The following is a 14,887-nucleotide window of genomic DNA, read 5'->3' as shown; positions in this document are numbered from 1 at the left end:
TCTCTCTTTCTCTCTTTCTCCTCTCTCTCTCTCTCTTTGTTCTACCCTTCTCTCCTTTCTCTCTTTCTCTTCTCTATCTCTCTCTCTCTCTTTTCCTTCTTTCTCTTTATCTTTTTCTCTCTCTCTCTCTTTCTCTTTCTCCTTTCTCTTTCTCTTTCTCTTTCTCTCTCTCTCTTGCTTTTCTCTTTCTCTTCTCTATCTATCTTTCTCTTTCTCTCTTCTCTTTCTCTTTCTCTTTCTCTTTCTCTTCCTTTCTCTCTCTTCTTTCTCTTTCTCTTTCTCTTTTTCCCCCCTCTCTCTCTGTCTCTCTCTGTCTCTCTCTCTCTCTCTGTCTCTCTCTGTCTCTCTCTGTCTCTCTCTCTCTCTCCCCTCTCTCTCTCTTTCTCTTTCTCTTTCTCTTTCTCTTTCTCTTTCTCTCTCTCTCTTTCTCTTTCTCTCTTTCTCTCTTCTCTTTCTCTTTCTCTTTCTCTCTTTCTCTTTCTCTTCTCTTCTCTTTCTCTCTTCTCTCTTTCTCTTTCTCTTTCTCTTTCTCTTTCTCTTTCTCTTTCTCTTTCTCTTTCTCTTTCTCTTTCTCTCTCTCTCTCTCTCTCTCTCTCTCTCTGTGGTTGTTGGTTCTATTCTATTCTAGAATATGACTCACCACACTGGGACAGGATATGACACGTCAGTCAGACTAAACAAGGTGGTGATGATGACGCACAACAGGTAAACAAACCATTAGCACAGTTTGACTGCCATGCCCATGAAGGTGAATACGTCGGGACTACATGACGGAACAACACAGTTGATGTGTATAACACAGTGTCCCTAAATGATGCCAAGACGATGCTGTGATCATTTTGATAGTTTCCTTACTGGAAGGATAGAAATTCTCCCATAGGGATTCTATAAAAAAAGATATTCATGTGTAAATTGTTTTGTCTATTTTCTCTCTGTATATTCAGTCTGTACATTCTGTTAGTATATTCTGTCTGTATATTCTGTCTGTATATTCTGTCAGTATATTCTGTCAGTATATTCTGTCAGTATATTCTGTCTGTATATTCTGCCAGTATATTCTGTCAGTATATTCTGTCTGTATATTCTACCAGTATATTCTGTCAGTATATTCTGTCTGTACATTCTGTCAGTATATTCTGTCTGTACATTCTGTCAGTATATTCTATCTGTATATTCTGTCAGTATATTCCGTCTGTACATTCTGTCAGTATATTCTGTCAGTCCATTCTGTCAGTATATTCTCTCTAAACAGGTCGATGACACAGGTGTCTGTAATCATGGCCAAGAGTGGCCTAATATCATTGGTTAATAATCAAATATTAAAATGTCATACAAAGAACAGCATACAAACAACAAATGGATAGCATACGATCATAGATTCATTTAACTACACAAGTTTACAAACAATTACAATGGCAAAGTCACAATAATCACAAGAATGGCTTCAGATCAAAGTCTACGTTGAGACCGAAGGGAGCAAGGGCCTTTAAGTTAAAGATCCAGGCAGCCTCTCGTTTTAACAATAAATGATCAAGGTCACCCCGTCTCCTAGGGAGGGTGACATGTTCGATGCCAATGTAACGCAGAGACGAAATCGAGTGGCCTGCCTCCAAGAAGTGGGCCGCAACTGGGTAAGTAAAGTTTTTACACCTAATGGTGCTACGATGCTCTGAGATACGTACTTTTAATTCGCACTTTGTTCTACCCAAATATTTTTTTACCACAAGGACAAGTTATAAGATAAATAACTGCCTTAGTAATAACACCTTTTATTGGGATCGATTTCCCTGTTTGTGGGTGTTTGAAGGATCTACATTTATAAGTGCCATTGCATTGAGCACAGCCATTACATTTGTAATTTCCATCCAGTAGGGGCGCAAATAGACGTTGTTCAGGAATATCTTGGGGTGGTAAATCAGAGTTTACCAATTGGTCTCTGAGATTTCTGCCCCGCGAGAATACGACCAAGGGAAGGTCCGAAAACACATTACCGAGACTATCATCGGATTTTAGGATGTGCCAATGTTTGTGAACAATTCCCTTAATTTGTTCAGAGCACTTTGAATAGCGGGTAGTTAGAACACAAGAATGCGTCTTTTTGCGAGACTGACCTTGAAAAAAGTACATTCTGTCAGACCATTCTGTTAGTACATTCTGTCTGTATATTCTGTCAGTATATTCTGTCTGTATATTCTGTCAGTCCATTCTGTCTGTACATTCTGTCAGTCCATTCTGTCTGTATATTCTGTCTGTATATTCTGTCTGTACATTCTGTCAGTATATTCTGTCTGTATATTCTGTCTGTATATTCTGCCAGTCCATTCTGTCTGTATATTGTTACTCACATACACACATCGCAAACAATCATTTTCTAATGTTAATCTCAACAAAATGACAAGTCCATCACAAGAGGTTGGTGGTACCTTAATTGGGGAGAACGGGATCGTGGTATTGGCTGGAGTGTAATTATTGGAATGGTATCAAATACATCAAACACGTGGTTTCCATGGTATTTGATGCCATTCCAGACATTATTATGCGCCTTCCTCCCATCAGCAGCCTCCACTGAAGTACATTACACTGAGGCTAGATACAGGCTAGCCAGAAGGCTCTAGCGAGATAACCAGCCATGTTATGCCAATTGAAAAGCATTAGCTTTGTAGCGGTTATGCTATGTGGAAACACTTGTTTTAATTATTTCCTTCATCTTCCTCACCAAAGCCTTCATGTATAGCTTTCAAATTCGGTAAATATCATTTAGTTAGCTAGCAATTAATTTCAACAAATTTTGTATCCATATTTATCACAGTAGAAGGCAGTATTCGCATATCATTCATTAACTGTTTGCAAGTGTTGTTCAATTTATTTATTGTTTTCAACTATTGTTTGCAACTACAAAACTCAGTATACAGGTGCAACTGTCATTCTGCCCCTTGAGCATAGAAGTTAACCCACTATCCGGGCGCCGAATATATCGATAAGGCAGCCCCCCCCCCCTCCTCCTACCTACCTACCTACCTACCTACCTACCTCTCTGATTCAGAGGGGTTGGGTTAAATGAGGAAGACACATTTCAGTTGAATACTGTAATGAAACAGGCAGGGAGCAGGTCTCGAACCCTCGACTTTCTGGGCCCCGAGGTCCGGCGCGCTATCGACTGTGCCGCAAAAGCACGCTCCTGCGAGTCGATATCAGCGCGTATAAACCCAGGGTCGTTACAATACATTCAGTCGGACAACTGACGAGCTATCCCCCTGTCTCAACCTTTATTTTCCATGTGTAAATCATGCTTGTATAACATGCTTGTATAATTAAGTAATGATTCTTCCTCTATAGAGGCAGAGAACCAGACGGGGCAGAGAGGCAGGCGGGGAGGAGAGGCAGACGGGGGCGGAGAAGTGGGGGGATGTTCATCTGTCTGCCCTTTATCTAAAGCCCTTCACAGAAGGTGAGACTGTCATTCAACGATTAGTGCCTTGAGCTATCCAACCAACAACATTTCAAGCCTGCTACCTTTCAACAAATAACGTTTTATTTTTTATTATTATTATTATTATTTGTAGTTCATTTCAGGAGGACCATATAACGTTTTATAGCCGAATACTGAAAACCGAGTGGATTTTTACTGACCTCAATCTCAAGATGTCTATACTGCCATTCACTTTCCCGATTGTGAAGAGGCTTTTAGGCTGGAAAAAGGGCGAACAGATAAATGGACAAGAGGAGAAATGGTGTGAAAAGGCAGTGAAAAGTCTGGTAAAGAAATTGAAGAAGACAGGACAGCTGGACGAGTTGGAGAAAGCCATCACGACCCAGAATATCAACACCAAATGCATTACCATACCAAGGTATAGGACCCCCCCCCGCTGTAGTAACTCTCAGACAGGTAGCTAACCAGCTACTTAACTAGGCTATCTACTGGTTATACTGTTGTGATTTAGTTAACTAGCTAGCAAAGCCAGCTACAAATGTATTTAACCTTATAACCATGAAATATTTCATTATGTGATCAACAATGAGTATGCTTAAATTGGCATATGCATTTGGGTGCGTTCGTAATTTCGCTCTGGCTATCTACTCCGATTTCAGAAAACTCTTGTCTGAGTGTCCCAGAATAACTGATGAATTTACAAACGCTTAAAACACCCGTTGAATATAGCCGGTGTCGGGGAAAAAATGAGTTTTTAAAGTGTTGCCAGCAGCACAGTTAGTCACCAAAGCACTGGATAACATGAACACAACCTGACCAGCTCTGCTGGGGCGAGTGAAGGGTCCTGTCATTTGTGTCTGGAAGTAGATAGCAAGTTAGTTTGGGTGCTTGACTGCCGTTGTTGAGGTCAAAACGTTCAGATCAACCCTAGTCCTTTAAGAACGGGACAATCTGACCACCCTACTCCTTTATGAACGGGACAATCTGACAACCCTATGTAACGGATGTGAAACGGCTAGCTAGTTAGCGGTGGTGCGCGCTAAATAGCTTTTCAATCGGTGACGTCACTTGCTCTGAGACCTTGAAGTAGTGGTTCCCTGCAGAGCCGCAGCTTTTGTGGAGAGATGGGTAAGGATGTTTCGAGGGTGATGTGTGTAGAGGGTCCCTGGTTCGAGCCCAGGTTGGGGCGAGTAGAGGGACAGAAGCTATACTGTTACAGTAGGAAGGGGTTTCTTTGACCACACCAAACAATAGTAGTGTACTGTAGTGATGTAGTGACTGACTACAAACTGCAACCCAAATCAATGCTCTGTCAGTCCCTTCTTCTTTCTATGCTGCAGACAGGTGGGTAGCCTGCCCTGCCCCTCTCCCAAGAGAGCCGGGTAGCCTAACCCTCTCCCAAGAGAGCTGGGTAGCCTAACCCTCTCCCAAGAGAGTCAGGTAGCCTGCCCTGCACCTCTCCCAAGAGAGTCGGGTAGCCTGCCCTGCCCCTCTCCCAAGAGAGCCGGGTAGCCTGCCCTGCACCTCTCCCAAGAGAGTCGGGTAGCCTGCCCTGCACCTCTCCCAAGAGAGCCGGGTAGCCTGCCCTGCCCCTCTCCCAAGAGAGCCGGGTAGCCTGCTCCTCTCCCAAGAGAGCCGGGTAGCCTGCCCTGCACCTTTCAAGTCCCCTCTGTCATTCTGTCCATCATGGCATGATGTCAGTCAGCAGCAGCTTTGGGGGTCAATTTGAAGTAAAATCTAATTCTTATTCAATAATTTAAAAAATATTTTCAATTATTTTGCAATAAACTGAAAAGGAGGAGACCCCAACCCTGGTCAGCATTAAGTCAGTACCAGGAGATACCATCTAACCTGGTCATGTCCCCTCCTGTCTTGTTACATTCTACAAATACCTAATGTCCTGTCCACACACGTCTTGAGACCTGAGAGCTCGGTGGCTTCTGTGTGGTGGTACCTTCTGAGCCATTCACAGGACAGGACTACTGTTTAGACTGGAGAAAGAGGCCTTCCCCTCTCATGGGGAGAGAAAGAAGAGGGGACGAGAGAGTGTCTGTCTAACTTTGCGTTTTGTAAATATTGTAGTGCGTGTCTGAAAGTCAAGTGTGGGTATATCTGGCTGTGTGTGTGTGTGTGTGTGTGTGTGTGTCTCTGTGAGTAGTCTATTGCGGTATCGTGATACTGGTGTTGTGACAACCCTAGTTTTAAACCATGGGTTACAAACTAAACTAACAAGCTAAAAAGCTTGAGCTAGCTAACTAACAAGCTAACAAGCATGAGCTAGCTAGATAATAAGCTAACAAGAGTGAGCTAGCTAACTAACAAGCTAACAAGCTTGAGCTAACAAGATAACAAGCTTAAGCTAACAAGAAAACGAGCTAACAAGCGTGAGCTAGCTAGATTTTACCTTTATTTTATTTTAAGAAGAGTGAGATAACAAGCTTGAACTAGCTAACTAACAAGCTTACAAGCGTGAGCTAGCTAGATAACAAGTGTGAGCTAGATAAAAAGCTAATAAGCTTGAGCTAACTAACAAGTTTGAGCTTGCCAACTAACAAGCTAACAAGCATGAGCTAGCTAACTAACAAGCTAACAAGCTTGAGCTAGCTAACTAACAAGCTTGAGCTAGCTAGATAACAAGATAACAACCTTGAGCTAACAAGCTTAAGCTAACAAGCTTGAGCTAACAAGCTTGAGCTAACGAGCTAACAAGCTTGAGCTAACAAACTAACAAGCTTGAGCTAACAAGCTAACAAGCATGAGCTAGCTAACTAACAAGCTAACAAGCTTGAGCTAGCTAACTAACAAGCTTGAGCTAGCTAGATAACAAGATAACAACCTTGAGCTAACAAGCTTAAGCTAACAAGCTTGAGCTAACAAGCTTGAGCTAACGAGCTAACAAGCTTGAGCTAACAAACTAACAAGCTTGAGCTAACAAGCATGAGCTAGCTAACTAACAAGCTAACAAGCTTGAGCTAGCTAACTAACAAGCTTGAGCTAGCTAGATAACAAGATAACAACCTTGAGCTAACAAGTTAAGCTAACAAGCTTGAGCTAACAAGCTTGAGCTAACGAGCTAACAAGCTTGAGCTAACAAACTAACAAGCTTGAGCTAACAAGCTAACAAGCATGAGCTAGCTAACTAACAAGCTAACAAGCTTGAGCTAGCTAACTAACAAGCTTGAGCTAGCTAGATAACAAGATAACAACCTTGAGCTAACAAGCTTAAGCTAACAAGCTTGAGCTAACAAGCTTGAGCTAACGAGCTAACAAGCTTGAGCTAGCTAGATAACAAGCTAACAGGCTTAAGCAAGCTAGATAAGAAGCTAACAGGCTTGAGCTAGCCACCAAGTTTGAGCTAGCTAACTAGCTAGCTAACAAGCTTGAGCTAACTAACAAGCTAGGCTACCAGAATTTCTTGCATGGGTATTCTCTCTTGTTTTGATGTGTGTTTTATCCTATATTATTTAGTATTCTTTTTATTTTGAATCCCAGGCCCCCGTCCCTACAGGAGGCCTTTTGCCTTCTGGTAGGCCGTCATTGTAAATAAGAATTTGTTCTTAACTGACTTGCTTTGGTTAAATAATGGTTCAATCAATAAAAATTTAAAAAAGCATTCCCCTTCTCCCCCCCCCCCCCCCCCCCCAACCCCCCAGGTCTCTAGATGGTCGTCTCCAGGTGTCCCATCGCAAAGGCCTTCCCCATGTCATTTACTCTCGTCTGTGGCGTTGGCCAGACCTGCAGTCGCCCCACGAGCTCCGGGCCATAGAGCTGTGTGAGTACGCCTTCCACACCAAGAAGGACGAGGTGTGTGTCAACCCCTACCATTACCAACGCGTCGAGACACCAAGTGAGTACTATGGTACTACTACAGAACTATGGTACAACTACATCTCTCTCTTTACTCTGATACTACTACAGTACTATGATACTACTATAGTACTATGGTACTACTACAGAACTATGGTACAACTACATCTCTCTCTTTACTCTGATACTACTACAGTACTATGATACTACTATAGTACTATGGTACTACTACAGTACTATGGTACTACTACATCTCTCTCTTTACTATGATACTACTACAGTACTATGATACTACTACAGTACTATGGTACTACTACAGTACTACTACAGTACTATGGTACTACTACAGAACTATGGTACTACTACATCTCTCTCTTTACTATGATACTACTACAGTACTATGATACTACTACAGTACTATGGTACTACTACAGTACTACTACAGGACTTTGATACTACTACAGTACTATGATACTACTACAGTACTACTACAGTACTATGCTACTACTACATAACTATGGTATTACTACAGGACTATGGTACTACTACAGGACTATGATACTACTACAGGACTATGATACTACTACAGTACTATGGTACTACTACAGGACTGATACTACTACAGGACTATGGTACTACTACAGTACTATGATACTACTACAGTACTATATGATACTACTACAGGACTATGATACTACTACAGGACTATGGTACTACTACAGTACTACTACAGGACTATGATACTACTACAGGACTATGATACTACTACAGGACTATGGTACTACTACAGTACTATATGATACTACTACAGGACTATGGTACTACTACAGGACTATGATACTACTACAGTACTATGGTACTACTACAGGACTATGATACTACTACAGGACTATGATACTACTACAGTACTATGGTACTACTACAGTACTACTACAGGACTATGATACTACTACAGGACTATGGTACTACTACAGTACTATGATACTACTACAGTACTATATGATACTACTACAGGACTATGATACTACTACAGGACTATGGTACTACTACAGGACTATGGTACTACTACAGTACTATGATACTACTACAGTACTATGATACTACTACAGGACTATGGTACTACTACAGGACTATGGTACTACTACAGGACTATGATACTACTACAGGACTATGGTACTCCTACAGGACTATGGTACTACTACAGTACTATGATACTACTACAGTACTATATGATACTACTACAGGACTATGATACTACTACAGGACTATGGTACTACTACAGGACTATGGTACTACTACAGTACTATGATACTACTACAGTACTATATGATACTACTACAGGACTATGATACTACTACAGGACTATGGTACTACTACAGGACTATGGTACTACTACAGTACTATGATACTACTACAGTACTATATGATACTACTACAGGACTATGATACTACTACAGGACTATGGTACTACTACAGGACTATGGTACTACTACAGGACTATGGTAGTACTACAGGACTATGGTTACAGAATCTTTGCATGGTTAAAGAATCTTTACATGGTTAAAGAATCTTCAAATCAAATCAAATCAAATGTTATTTGTCACATACACATGGTTAGCAGATGTTAATGCGAGTGTAGCGAAATGCTTGTGCTTCTAGTTCCGACAATGCAGTAATAACCAACAAGTAATTTAGCTAACAATTCCAAAGAAAAACTACTGTCTTATACACAGTGTAAGGGGATAAAGAATATGTACATAAGGATATATGAATGAGTGATGGTACAGAGCAGCTTAGGCAAGATACAGTAGATGGTATCGAGTACAGTATATACATATGAGATGAGTATGTAAACAAAGTGGCATAGTTAAAGTGGCTAGTGATACATGTATTACATAAGGATGCAGTAGATGATATAGAGTACAGTATATACGTATACATATGAGATGAATAATGTAGGGTATGTAAACATTATATTAGGTAGCATTGTTTAAAGTGGCTAGTGATATATTTTACATCATTTCCCATCAATTCCCATTATTAAAGTGGCTGGAGTTGAGTCAGTGTGTTGGCAGCAGCCACTCAATGTTAGTGGTGGCTGTTTAACAGTCTGATGGCCTTGAGATAGAAGCTGTTTTTCAGTCTCTCGGTCCCAGCTTTGATGCACCTGTACTGACCTCGCCTTCTGGATGATAGCGGGGTGAACAGGCAGTGGCTCGGGTGGTTGTTGTCCTTGATGATCTTTATGGCCTTCCTGTAACATCGGGTGGTGTAGGTGTCCTGGAGGGCAGGTAGTTTGCCCCCGGTGATGCGTTGTGCAGACCTCACTACCCTCTGGAGAGCCTTACGGTTGTGGGCGGAGCAGTTGCCGTACTAGGCGGTGATACAGCCCGCCAGGATGCTCTCGATTGTGCATCTGTAGAAGTTTCTGAGTGCTTTTGGTGACAAGCCGAATTTCTTCAGCCTCCTGAGGTTGAAGAGGCGCTGCTGCGCCTTCTTCACGATGCTGTCTGTGTGAGTGGACCAATTCAGTTTGTCTGTGATGTGTATGCCGAGGAACTTAAAACTTACTACCCTCTCCACTACTGTTCCATCGATGTGGATAGGGGGGTGTTCCTCTGCTGTTTCCTGAAGTCCACAATCATCTCCTTAGTTTTGTTGACGTTGAGTGTGAGGTTATTTTCCTGACACCACACTCCGAGGGCCCTCACCTCCTCCCTGTAGGCCGTCTCGTCGTTGTTGGTAATCAAGCCTACCACTGTTGTGTCGTCCGCAAACTTGATGATTGAGTTGGAGGCGTGCGTGGCCACGCAGTCGTGGGTGAACAGGGAGTACAGGAGAGGGCTCAGAACGCACCCTTGTGGGGCCCCAGTGTTGAGGATCAGCGGGGTCGAGATGTGGTTGCCTACCCTCACCACCTGGGGGCGGCCCGTCAGGAAGTCCAGTACCCAATTGCACAGGGCGGGGTCGAGACCCAGGGTCTCGAGCTTGATGACGAGCTTGGAGGGTACTATGGTGTTGAATGCCGAGCTGTAGTCGATGAACAGTATTCTCACATAGGTATTCCTCTTGTCCAGATGGGTTAGGGCAGTGTGCAGTGTGGTTGAGATTGCATCGTCTGTGGACCTATTTGGGCGGTAAGCAAATTGGAGTGGGTCTAGGGTGTCTGGTAGGGTGGAGGTGATATGGTCCTCTTGAAGCATGTGGGAACAGCAGACTGGTATAGGGATTGATTGAATATGTCCGTGAACCCACCGGCCAGCTGGTCTGCGCATGCTCTGAGGGCGCGGCTGGGGATGCCGTCTGGGCCTGCAGCCTTGCGAGGGTTAACACGTTTAAATGTTTTACTCACCTCGGCTGCAGTTGTAGTGGAAAATCGGTTCAAAAATGACACGTCCAAGAACTTTGAATTCAATGATAGACTTTTAATACACCCGTATCATAAGCCGGAGAGCCCCGCGGGACCCACGGGACCACACCCCTTTTCCAGAGCCCAGTATTTATCCACATATCACATATAAGCCCATCCCACATATGTAAATTACGTTACATTTCAATCCGTGCATCCTGCTTGTTCAGCCCAGTAACGCCCACATCTGCTTTCGGCCAGATTATATGATGTCAAGACCCTTCCTTTGACCTAAAGATAATATACATCCCCCCTTTCCTGTGGCCTGTGCTCAGACCCTGTAATTCACCCTGTGTCCCTATTGTATGTGTCTTTCATCTCTTTTAGCTTTAGGGTTCCCAGCTGTTCTGGTCACCTTCTTTTCATATGGTTGTCTAAGATCAAACAGACTTGTGTCCCCTGTGATGTGATTGATGCCTGCAATCCATCAGTTGGTCATTTGACTGACCCCGTCCTTAGACAACCTCATTGATCCTTGTATGCCCGGCTGGTCTTAAGCGTCTATGTGTCTGTGTTTTTAGTGTCCCCTATGGCCTTTAACTGCTTCCTGCCCTATACAATAGAAAATGCATTTTACCAGAACAGGGAATGAACCCATAAGTGTACCTTTTCTCTTTTGTTATCAAATCATGTATATAATCTCTCCCACATAACCCCCCTCTGGGGCTAAATAGCATGTACATAATCTCTCCCACACAGTGAAGGAGAGTCCGCATGTTTTCGTTGCAGGCCGTGTCAGTGGCACTGTATTGTCCTCAAAGCGGGCAAAAAAGTTATTTAGTCTGCCTGGGAGCAAGACATCCTGGTCCGTGACTGGGCTGGTTCTCTTTTTGTAATCCGTGATTGACTGTAGACCCTGCCACATACCTCTTGTGTCTGAGCCGTTGAATTGAGATTCTACTTTGTCTCTATACTGACGCTTAGCTTGTTTGATAGCCTTGCGGAGGGAATAGCTGCACTGTTTGTATTCAGCCATGTTACCAGACACCTTGCCCTGATTAAAAGCAGTGGTTCGCGCTTTCAGTTTCATGCGAATGCAATCCACGGTTTCTGGTTAGGGAATGTTTTATTCGTTGCTATGGGAACGACATCTTCAACGCACGTTCTAATGAACTCGCACACCGAATCAGCGTATTCGTCAATGTTGTTATCTGACGCAATACGAAACATATCCCAGTCCACGTGATGGAAGCAGTCTTGGAGTGTGGAATCAGCTTGGTCGGACCAGCGTTGGACAGACCTCAGCGTGGGAGCTTCTTGTTTTAGTTTCTGTCTGTAGGCAGGGATCAACAAAATGGAGTCGTGGTCAGCTTTTCCGAAAGGAGGGCGGGGCAGGGCCTTATATGCGTCGCGGAAGTTAGAGTAACAATGATCCAAGGTTTTTTCAGCCCTAGTTGCGCAATCGATATGCTGATACAATTTAGGGAGTCTTTTCAGATTAGCCTTGTTAAAATCCCCAGCTACAATGAATGCAGCCTCAGGATGTATGGATTCCAGTTTGCAAAAAGTCAAATAAAGTTTGTTCAGAGCCATCGATGTGTCTGCTTGGGGGGGAATATATACGGCTGTGATTATAATCGAAGAGAATTCTCTTGGTAGATAATGCGGTCGACATTTGATTGTGAGGAATTCTAAATCAGGTGAACAGAAGGATTTGACTTCCTGTATATTTCTGTGATCACACCACGTCTCGTTAGCCATAAGGCATACGCCCCCGCCCCTCTTCTTACCAGAAAGATGTTTGTTTCTGTCGGCGCGATGCGTGGAGAAACCCGCTGGCTGCACCGTCTCTGATAGCGTCTCTCCAGTGAGCCATGTTTCCGTGAAGCAAAGAACGTTACAGTCTCTGATGTCCCTCTGGAATGCTACCCTTGCTCGGATTTCATCAACCTTGTTGTCAAGAGACTGGACATTGGCGAGAAGAATGCTAGGGAGTGGTGCACGATGTGCCCGTCTCCGGAGTCTGACCAGAAGACCGCCTCGTTTCCCTCTTTTACGGAGTCGTTTTTTTGGGTCGCCGGCTGGGATCCATTCCGTTGTCCTGGTTGAAAGGCAGAACACAGGATCCGCTTCGTGAAAATCATATTCTTGGTCGTACTGATGGTGAGTTGACGCTGATCTTATATTCAGTAGTTCTTCTCGACTGTATGTAATGGAACCTAAGATGACCTGGGGTACTAATGTAAGAAATAACACGTAAAAAAACTAAAAACTGCACAGTTTCCTAGGAACGCGAAGCGAGGCGGCCATCTCTGTCGGCGCCGGAAGTTGTCCTGGTTACAGAATCTTTGCATGGTTAAAGAATCTTTACATGGTTACAGAATCTTTGCATGGTTAAAGAATCTTTACATGGTTACAGAATCTTTGCATGGTTAAATATTCTTTACATGGTTACAGAATCGTTGCATGGTTAAATATTCTTTACATGGTTACAGAATCTTTGCATGGTTAAATATTCTTTACATGGTTACAGAATCGTTGCATGGTTAAATATTCTTTACATGGTTACAGAATCGTTGCATGGTTACAGAATCTTTGGAAGTCTGAATCCTTCCAGGTAATTCTTTCCAAAATCAGTTTGTAGGTTTGGAGTTTTGATTTGGAGTGAAGGTTATGTTGTGGAGGGTAACATCCTGTATATGTCCTGGTGACATAGTGAAGGTTATGTTGTGGAGGGTAACATCCTGTATATGTCCTGGTGACATAGTGTTGTAGAGGGTAGTATCCTGTATATGTCCTGGTGACATAGTGTTGTGGAGGGTAACATCCTGTATATGTCCTGGTGACATAGTGAAGGTTATGTTGTGGAGGGTAGTATCCTGTATATGTCCTGGTGACATAGTGAAGGTTATGTTGTGGAGGGTAGTATCCTGTATATGTCCTGGTGACATAGTGAAGGTTATGTTGTGGAGGGTAGTATCCTGTATATGTCCTGATGACATAGTGAAGGTTATGTTGTAGAGGGTAACATCCTGTATATGTCCTGGTGACATAGTGAAGGTTATGTTGTGGAGGGTAACATCCTGTATATGTCCTGGTGACATAGTGAAGGTTATGTTGTAGAGGGTAGTATCCTGTATATGTCCTGGTGACATAGTGTTGTAGAGGGTAGTATCCTGTATATGTCCTGGTGACATAGTGTTGTAGAGGGTAGTATCCTGTATATGTCCTGGTGACATAGTGTTGTAGAGGGTAGTGTCCTGTATATGTCCTGGTGACATAGTGTTGTGGAGGGTAGTATCCTGTATATGACCTGGTGACATAGTGAAGGTTATGTTGTAGAGGGTAGTATCCTGTATATGTCCTGGTGACATAGTGTTGTAGAGGGTAGTATCCTGTATATGTCCTGGTGACATAGTGAAGGTTATGTTGTGGAGGGTAGTATCCTGTATGTGTCCTGGTGACATAGTGAAGGTTATGTTGTGGAGGGTAGTATCCTGTATGTGTCCTGGTGACATAGTGAAGGTTATGTTGTGGAGGGTAGTATCCTGTATGTGTCCTGGTGACATAGTGAAGGTTATGTTGTGGAGGGTAACATCCTGTATATGTCCTGGTGACATAGTGAAGGTTATGTTGTGGAGGGTAACATCCTGTATATGTCCTGGTGACATAGTGAAGGTTATGTTGTGGAGGGTAACATCCTGTATATGTCCTGGTGACATAGTGAAGGTTATGTTGTGGAGGGTAACATCCTGTATGTGTCCTGGTGACATAGTGAAGGTTATGTTGTAGAGGGTAGTATCCTGTATATGTCCTGATGACATAGTGTTGTAGAGGGTAGTATCCTGTATATGTCCTGGTGACATAGTGTTGTAGAGGGTAGTATCCTGTATATGTCCTGGTGACATAGTGAAGGTTATGTTGTAGAGGGTAGTATCCTGTATATGTCCTGGTGACATAGTGAAGGTAGTGAAGGTTATGTTGTAGAGGGTAGTATCCTGTATATGTCCTGGTGACATAGTGTTGTAGAGGGTAGTATCCTGTATATGTCCTGGTGACATAGTGTTGTAGAGGGTAGTATCCTGTATATGACCTGGTGACATAGTGTTATAGAGGGTAGTATCCTGTATATGTCCTGGTGACATAGTGTTGTAGAGGGTAGTATCCTGTATATGTCCTGATGACATAGTGAAGGTTATGTTGTGGAGGGTAACATCCTGTATATGTCCTGGTGACATAGTGAAGGTTATGTTGTGGAGGGTAACATCCTGTATATGTCCTGGTGACATAGTGAAGGTTAT

General features: G+C 43.1%; 1 pseudogene; it reads left to right on the top strand.

Moving 5' to 3' along the window:
* Positions 1–3,603: 3,603 nt before the first annotated feature.
* LOC109888291 (mothers against decapentaplegic homolog 3-like) overlaps positions 3,604–14,887 on the top strand; it is a 30,833-nt pseudogene continuing 19,549 nt past the window's right edge.

The sequence above is a fragment of the Oncorhynchus kisutch genome, linkage group LG10 (genome assembly GCF_002021735.2).
Source record: "Oncorhynchus kisutch isolate 150728-3 linkage group LG10, Okis_V2, whole genome shotgun sequence".
Lineage (NCBI taxonomy): Eukaryota > Metazoa > Chordata > Actinopteri > Salmoniformes > Salmonidae > Oncorhynchus > Oncorhynchus kisutch.
Note: the sequence above shows the minus strand (reverse complement) of the source record. Positions and strands in the feature narration are given on the sequence as shown.